Consider the following 9,479-nt stretch of genomic DNA (forward strand, 5'->3'; position numbering starts at 1 on the left):
TATTCACCACCTCACAGTGGCGAATAGTAACTGCATCAAATTCCGAAAATTGATAATTGTCGGAATTTGATGAATACCACAATTTCCACATCCCCATACTAATGTACTAATGTACCCATACTAATGTACTAATGTATGGGGAGTGTGAAAATTAACGCAAGGGAACTTAGCAAGGAGATATCTGTGATATCTCCTGTGCTAAGTGGCTACATGAATACCAAAATAACGTTATTTAAGGAAAATGTCCTTAAAAACGTTATTTTAGTGTTGATGAATAGGCCCCAAAATCTGATTTGTCTATTCACCATAGTTTTTACATCTGGCTTTTGTTCAAGAAATCAGTTAGAGTGACCCCTCCCTGACTTGGTTTGCCACCCTGACTTGGTTTGCTGCCACCTCTGGTTCGCAGTGTTTGTCTAGGTGGTTTTAATTGGTGTTGGTGCCAGTGAAGTGCTGCTCGAGGTCAGGCTTGCTGTTGTTTCGTGTAAGCGACCTAACATTTGTGTGCCTAAATTTTGCAAAACAGCACAATACTCCCTAAAGGCAGCGGTTTGGTTTGCCATGATCATGAAATGATTGTTGTACGTGTGCAGCCTCCAATCTCACAATGCTCTGTCTTATTTGTTCTAAAGAGTTGGCCATTCGTGTAAGCTCCACCCTCTGAGCCATCTGGATTTTGATATGCCTATGACCAATTTTGTTTATGGTCTGATTTTGGGAAATGTGCTGTTGCAATCAATCAATTTGTTGTTGTTGACAAATATACATTTCTTGCCAGTATGTGGTTTCTGGCTGTGGTGGTGGAGGTTGAGATGCTGGTTGTGCTTGTGGTGTCCCCAACAAAATTGGGGGAGTGGAGGGTAGAAAATTTGATGCTGGCATCACTGGTGTTGGAGGTATGATGGTTAATGTAAATGTGTTTTCAGGTTCAGAAAGTCCGTCTTCAGTCGAAATGGTGTCTGCAGGAAGATCAGGTTGTTCCAGAGAATCTAGAAGAGAGTTTCTGGTAAGTTTTTTTGAAATCACCGTCACATTTCTAAAGTTTTACCCGCAAGAATAAAGTTTTAGTAGGTATTGTCCTCCAAACCTAAGAACATGAGCCATATTATCTTGGTTTACACACATTTAAAAGCCAAATTATGGAGAATGTTTGGTGTCCTTAAAAACAGAAAAATTGTTTAGGTAAATAAGACAAAACTAGCATGGGCCCAAAAAAAAAAAAACCCCAACAGGTGCAACATGACATACCCAAGCCAAAAAAATAAATAACAACGTATGATTTAGGTTTCACAACATACAAATCTATTTTTGGAAAAATAGAAGGCACATAGGTAACAAAAACAACTTTTTTTTTGTGATAAAGTCAGCAATTAAGGTTCGTACATTTTAAAAATGTGTAATGTATGTTTTTAAAACACATACGAAGTCAATATAATATATGAACAGAGTAACTTTTAGGAAAATAACAAAGTTATCCTTTTTAAAATGCAAAATCACAGGTATGATCTTACATTTAAGTACCTAACTAAGTTGAGAAACCAACACAATACTGCAAATGAAAGGCACAACAGAACTCGCCAGTGTGTTTCCATGGGACGAATTAAAAGTAAAAAAAGAAGACCCTTAAAATTAGTGTTAATTTGTCCAAACTTCTAAAAGCAAAACCATGTAAGTAAACCTCTAAAATTACTGAGACCTTAAACTAACAATGTCAACCATGAAAAAGTATTAGAAAAAAATGGAAAAAAAAAATACTAACAATTATGCATATATTTTCCCAAAACAGATCCACAACAACTCACCGTACAGAAGAGGTGAAGAGGGGCCTCCAGAAAACAAATCAACTTCATCACATATTGGTGTTGCAAAAACTGGGGGGTCAGATGCCTCTTTTTGGGAGGGCAGATTTGATGGTCCTACAGAACAACATTAACATTGTCATGGTCTCATTTACATTACTGTGGGTCTACACACAACTCCAGCTCCACAACTCACCAGCCTCCTCGGCCTCTTCATGCTGCTGTGTTATTTGGAGCTGCTGCTCTTGTTGCTTCTGCTGTTGCTGGGGTGGTTGCTGCTCCTTTTGGGGGAGTGATTTTTTACTCTTTTTCTTGGCTCTTTGTTAAAAAGAAAAATATTTTTTTTACACCAAAATGCATGCCATTTCTATGTGCTAACAAGGTACCATCAGACAAAAATGAGTGATGCCTCATTAATGACATAGGGCTTTAAAGAAATTAATCAAGTTGCATTAAGTGTGTTGCAGGGGTATTTCCATTACATTTCCAGGATTTGGGAACCTGATCTTTGTTTTAATTAATTGTACTTTGGACCATTTAATAAAAAAAAAAACACTTTATGTTGTTAACTCCAATATCTAAAAAAACATTTGTGGTTGACTTATTTAGTGCTTGGTATTTGAAAGCGTATACCAAGAACAAATCCAGGATGAAATGACAAACATGTTCGAACCTACCAACTGCAAAATACACTGCAAGCTGGGTGAAAACACCTAACACAATGCATGTGATTGTAGGGTCCAAATACTTTCTGCAAAATGGTTGCTGTTGGTTACCACACTCAAATTAGTAAATTCATTTATAAAAAACGTAAAATAAAACAATGACACTGGACCATTAAGTGAAAACAATACACTTTTTACATGTTGAAATTAACTATTGTGAAGAAAATTTTAAGCTTAGCGCTCTATGGTACTGCAATAAGTATTCTATTCACGTCCTAATGTGTATCGTGGTCTATCTATAGAGCGTCCTAATGATTGTGTGTAGTTCCTAGTAGGCTTATGTCAGGTAGGCAATATCTATAGGCTGGATATTCCTTAATAATGCAAAAAGACCTTGCACTTCAGTCCTATATCAGCTCAGCAATAACTTTGGGCCGTGTGTTCTGATGGCGATATATGCAACAACTCTGTTCTTACACCAGGTGGACAATAACTTTGGGCAGTGTGTTCTGATAGTGAAATATGCAACAACTCTGTTCTTACACCAGGTGGACAATAACTTTGGGCAGTGTGTTCTGATGGTGAAATATGCAACAACTCTGTGTTCTTACACCAGGTGGACAATAACTTTGGGCAGTGTGTTCTGATGGCGATATATGCAACAACTCTGTGTTCTTACACCAGGTGGACAATAACTTTGGGCAGTGTGTTCTGATGGCGATATATGCAACAACTCTGTTCTTACACCAGGTGGACAATAACTTTGGGCAGTGTGTTCTGATGGTGAAATATGCAACAACTCTGTTCTTACACCAGGTGGACAATAACTTTGGGCAGTGTGTTCTGATGGCGATATATGCAACAACTCTGTTCTTACACCAGGTGGACAATAACTTTGGGCAATGTGTTCTGATGGCGAAATATGCAACAACTCTGTTCTTACACCAGGTGGACAATAACTTTGGGCAGTGTGTTCTGATGGCGAAATATGCAACAACTCTGTTCTTACACCAGGTGGACAATAACTTTGGGCAGTGTGTTCTGATGGCGAAATATGCAACAACTCTGTGTTCTTACACCAGGTGGACAATAACTTTGGGCAGTGTGTTCTGATGGTGATATATGCAACAACTCTGTTCTTACACCAGGTGGACAATAACTTTGGGCAATGTGTTCTGATGGCGAAATATGCAACAACTCTGTTCTTACACCAGGTGGACAATAACTTTGGGCTGTGTGTTCTGATAGTGAAATATGCAACAACTCTGTGTTCTTACACCAGGTGGACAATAACTTTGGGCCGTGTGTTCTGATGGCGAAATATGCAACAACTCTGTGTTCTTACACCAGGTGGACAATATCTTTGGGCAGTGTGTTCTGATAGTGAAATATGCAACAACTCTGTGTTCTTACACCAGGTGGACAATAACTTTGGGCCGTGTGTTCTGATAGTGAAATATGCAACAACTCTGTGTTCTTACACCAGGTGGACAATAACTTTGGGCCGTGTGTTCTGATAGTGAAATATGCAACAACTCTGTTCTTACACCAGGTGGACAATAACTTTGGGCCGTGTGTTCTGATGGTGATATATGCAACAACTCTGTGTTCTTACACCAGGTGGACAATAACTTTGGGCCGTGTGTTCTGATGGTGATATATGCAACAACTCTGTTCTTACACCAGGTGGACAATAACTTTGGGCCGTGTGTTCTGATGGTGAAATATGCAACAACTCTGTGTTCTTACACCAGGTGGACAATAACTTTGGGCAGTGTGTTCTGATGGTGATATATGCAACAACTCTGTGTTCTTACACCAGGTGGACAATAACTTTGGGCAGTGTGTTCTGATGGTGAAATATGCAACAACTCTGTGTTCTTACACCAGGTGGACAATAACTTTGGGCAGTGTGTTCAATAGGTGGTGAAATAAATGCATAGACATCTGTGATCCAACTCTCCTTGTATGCAGGAAGTCTCTGAGTGTTTCTTCCCTCCTCTCTGTATAACATCATGGATACCTCAAAGTGAAATGAGTGCAGTATCAGGGTACTTGGACACTATATATGCAGATTGTTAGTAGATTGGAAAGTACTCACCAAATAGTGGCTTCTGCTGGTCCCCCAGCTTGCTGACTTGTAACTTCATGCATATGGGGCTAAATGATGTGACTATGGAGCTGATGTTAATCTGAATAAAACCTTTTATTGTAGGCTTGTACTAAAAAAACAGCTGTGTGTTGCTGCTATTAACAAAAAAGTCCAGATATTTAAAGTCAATGCAACAAATGTCCTGGTGGTCCCAACGCGTATCGTCCCCATTTTGGGACTTTTTCAAGGGCAAATGGGGTGGTGGTGTGACTTACCCTGCTTTATACCCGCTGTAGTTAACCTGGGAATCCCTTCTGTGCGTGTATCAGCCTTACTTCCGGGTTCCGTCAGTATTGCCGCTCACGTGACTCATCACGTGTCCATGTATTCCTACTGCACATGCTCCGATAGGTGTATGTGGTCACAATGTGTAGCGCTGGTCTATCTCTATTACCTCCCTTATTTTTCTCATTAACAGTGCTTTGTATGGTATTTAGACCTGCCTAGTGGTTAGGCTTCGGTCTCTACCCTTGAGGCGGCCATTTTTGAAGTGATATTTACAATGCCACAGACTCGAATACAGTCTGCCTTTTGTTAATGTTTATTTTTTGTGTTTGGGAAATCTCTGTTACCTCACAACTAACCACCTTTTATAAATGTGGTTACATAACAAGTAAATTTCTTTATCTCCATCATCTGCATAGCTAGAGTCGAATAAATATACTGAATAAAATGAAGTGTGGAATATTCTATTCCGATATATAATATTCTATATGCATATTCAATTGAGATTTATTGGTGGCTCACATATATACACATATATATATATTACACATACATATCGCATGACATCTTCTGCATGTTGCATGCTAAGTTAACTGATTAACTAATGTGTCTTAGTCTTACACGTGGGGTATTCCCCCTAGGATATTTGGAGTATAAATTTAAACAAGTAGGATTGTATTATTGGGGGACAGGTCAATCCTTCATTGGATCTAACTTGTCATATAGAGAGTAGGGTTGTTGTTCATGAATCTAAATGACATAATCACTAACTCAGGGATTAAGATTAAGTTCGATGCCTATCCAATGCCTAGGGTGGATTTCTGCACCAGAAGGGTTGTTCCAATACAAGATGTTGCCATTTGGCTTACATGGGGCACCTGCTACCTTTCAAAGGATGATGGATAAAATTCTAAGGCCCCATAGACAGTATGCTGCTAATTTAGCAGTCTCACTTACCCAGAGTACAAGCAGTGTTGGTCTACATCTATAAAGCTGGATTGACAGCCAAAAAGTGTTGTCTAGGGATGGAAGAAGTAAAGTGTATTGCATACACCATTGGCAGGGGTTTGATGAAGCCCCAACTTAATAAAATCAAGGCACTACAATATTGGCCACGACCCCTAAATAAGAAGCAGGTGAGAACATTCTTAGGAATCACGGGGTAGGAGTTTATACCCAATTTTGCCACCATTGCAGTCCCACTGACAGACCTTACCAAAGGCAAAGAAACAGTTATGGTTAAATGGAGTCCTGAAGCAGAAAAGGCTTTTCAAGAGTTAAAAGTAGCATTGTGCACCCAACCAGTTCTGACGATACCTAAATCTGACGAAATTCAGGTTGATTACTGGTCATGCCCCTTTAAAATGGTCAGAGAATAAAGAGAGCAATGGGAGAATAACTAGGTGGTTCTTGGTACTGCAAAATGTTACATTTTCAGTAGAGCACAGGCCAGGAAGCCAGCTGGCCAATGCAGATGCTTTGTCTCATGTGTTTTATATGGTGGCTGCAGTTGTTCCGTCCCACAGGTCAAAATAAAGGGGGGGGGGATATGTGACAGAAGCACTGGTAAAGTGCTAAATCACATATATGTATCTAAGGTTTTTGACCTATGTATTTTAAACCCCCAGGAAATGTATGTGTCTGCTTGATTAGAGTTTGGGCTTTAAGTAAAAGCCGGATAATGGGTCCTGGGGGTGTGGATGTGAGAGTGAAGGGAGGGCTCCATTCACGAGGCTGGTTTATGTGTTGGGGCCTTCAGCCTGAGAGCAGGCTAATTAGTGATTGCAGCTGTGAGAGGCTGATAAAGGCTGTGTCAGGGTTTGGCTCAGTGTCTCATACCTGGGAGACAGGCAGCAGACACACTATGATGTACCACTTGTAATACTGTGCATATGCCTATGTTGGTGGTTAAGGCAGTAGGCCCTATCACTTTGAGAGAGGGAATTTATTATCTAGTTAGTGCCCAGACAGACTAAGATTTATTTTTGTTTTACATTGTTATACTGCACAATAAAAACTAGCTGTGGCTAGCTTGCACGAAAATCCTGGACTGCTGTGTTGTTTCCTGGCAGGTGTGTTTTGAGGTGCACATCTACCCTAGGAGAGGGACATCCTACCCCAATCCTATTACAGCACATACATACACACACATACTTTCTGTGATCATTTTATCCTTAATGATAATGGGTAATGAATATTTGTCAGTGTAACAGCAGTATATTAGTATATTTAGACATTGAAGATATAATAGCTTTAATTTTTATAAAAAATTTGCTATGAATAAAATTTGCACTACTATTGGGGTAAGAATTTGGTATTGGGATTGCGTAGAATAAAAGTATAGGGCAATATTATTGTTATTCATATGCTACTGAGGACAATGCCTAGAATTTATTTCATTGTCTATACAGGAAACTAATAACTGAGGTTAGGTTGTGGGTGAGATACTTAGACTTTGGGGGGGTTACAGTTAAGCTGTGGGGGATAGTTAGGCTGTGGGTGGAAGGCTTAGGCTGTGGGGGGGTTAGGGTAAATCTGTGGGGGGTTATGGTTAGGCTGTGGGGGGTTATGGTTAGGCTGTGGGGTGGTTAGGGTTAAGGCATAAGGTTTAGACTGTGCAGGGTTAGGGTTAATCTGTGGGGGTCAGTGTAAGTCTGGGAGTTATGGTTAAACTGTAGGGGATAAAGTTGGGCTGTCGGGGTAGGGTTAAGCTGTCAGGGGGTAGTGTTAGGCTGTGGGGGTTAGGGTTTAGCTGTGGGGGATAGTTAGAGTTAGGCTGTGAGGGGATAGGGTTAGGCTGTGGGGGATAGGGTTAGGCACCTTATGGAGGATTAGCAGGATACTTACTGGAATGTTGAAGGATCACAGGTGTGAAGTTACATGACAGCTGGGACACGGAAGCTGCTGCAGTCATCAGGAGCAGGTAAGTAGCTGCTGGGCCACCAGGTAGAATATGGTGACATTCAACATGGTTCATATTGACATTCTCATTGCAGCATTATAAATGTTGCCAGATCACACCATCGATGGCTTGGTTCCAATGTTAAGTGGCTTACCCAAAAAGGCTGAGGTTCCAATGTTTCCTTATCATTCACAATTCAGTTCCAATGTTAGCTCATTGTGACTGACTCCCGCGGCCGCCCTTCCCACACTAACTTCAGAGAATCTTCAACCAGACATGCAACTTGGGCAGCGGCCAGTTGTCTGACGTGATGGTAACACTCATTATGTCACAACAGAGCAGCTCTGCCTGGCAATGACAAAGTGCACTGCTGATGGACTCTGAGATTAGCCAATCAGGACAGTCACATGGGTGTCACAGGAGGCAGAGCAGTGTGTGATCGCTACTGATTGGCTAAGCTCAGAGTCCATCAGGGCAGTCACATGGATGTCACAGGAGGCGGAGCACTGTGTGATCACTGCTGAGAATGAAGCACAGGAACAGCCAGCCTACCATTATTAGGAGGCGGTGGGTCAGCTCAGCCAGTCCTGCTGTAACCACGAGAAGTCTTGTGTAGAGACATCAGAACACACTGATATTTCATAACCAATGTTTAACATTAAATATTTTGTGACCAAAGCTAAATACATCGGCTCTATCAATGGTTTCTTCATGTCCAATTCTTACTGTAATACAGACATCAGTAATATTATCTAAGTTGTCATCAGAGAAAATGTGGAGATGATTTACCAGAGAAGGTTCCAGTGACAATTCCCAGCATCCTCCTCCAGTCCTCAGACCAAAGCTGGGAATGTGCAGAGGGGCAGGTACATTAGTCCATGTATAAGGGGGAACTGTCCTATTATATCTGTATGACTGACATAGAGCAGACACATTACTGACATAGGGAGACGCTGTGACCCATCAGATAGGCTCATACACAGGTCCTTGTACCCATTACATGATCCCACATATGGGCTGTTATGGATCACATGTGGTGGATTCTCCCATGTAATACAATTCTTCATTGCTGATCAATACCATATACTATACACTACACGGGAACCCTGGTATTACTATACTATACACGGGAACCTCGGTATTACTATACTGTACACTACACGGGAACCCCGGTATTACTATACTATACACTACACCTGAACCCCGGTATTACTATACTATACACTACACGGGAACCCCGGTATTACTATAATATACACTACACGGGAACCCCGGTATTACTATTCTATACACTACAGGGGAACCCCAGTATTACTATACACTACACCTGAACCCCGGTATTACTATACTATACACTACATGGGAACCCCAGTATTACTATAATATACTCTACACCTGAACCCCGGTATTACTATAGTATACATTACACAGGAACCCCAGTATTATTATACTATACACTACACGGGAACCCCGGTATTACTATACTATACTCTACACGGGAACCCCGGTATTACTATACTATACTCTACACGGGAACCCCGGTATTACTATACACTACACGGGAACCCCGGTATTACTATACTATACACTACATGGGAACCCCGGTATTACTATTCTATACACTACAGGGGAACCCCAGTATTACTATACACTACACCTGAACCCCGGTATTACTATACTATACACTACATGGGAACCCCAGTATTACTATAATATACTCTACACCTGAACCCCAG

The 9,479-nt window shown here is 41.0% G+C and overlaps 1 long non-coding RNA gene across 1 annotated transcript; it reads right to left on the bottom strand.

The window, feature by feature from the left end:
• Positions 1-202: 202 nt before the first annotated feature.
• LOC148473803 (uncharacterized) lies at positions 203-2,317 on the bottom strand. Its single transcript, XR_015872948.1, has 3 exons — positions 1,996-2,317; positions 1,803-1,916; positions 203-989 (listed from the first exon to the last, which is right to left on the bottom strand). It is a non-coding gene; the product is annotated as an uncharacterized LOC148473803 (long non-coding RNA).
• Positions 2,318-9,479: the final 7,162 nt, after the last annotated feature.

Source organism: Taudactylus pleione, unplaced genomic scaffold (assembly GCF_031769625.1).
Source record: "Taudactylus pleione unplaced genomic scaffold, aTauple2 ptg000910l, whole genome shotgun sequence".
Taxonomy (NCBI): Eukaryota; Metazoa; Chordata; class Amphibia; order Anura; family Myobatrachidae; genus Taudactylus; species Taudactylus pleione.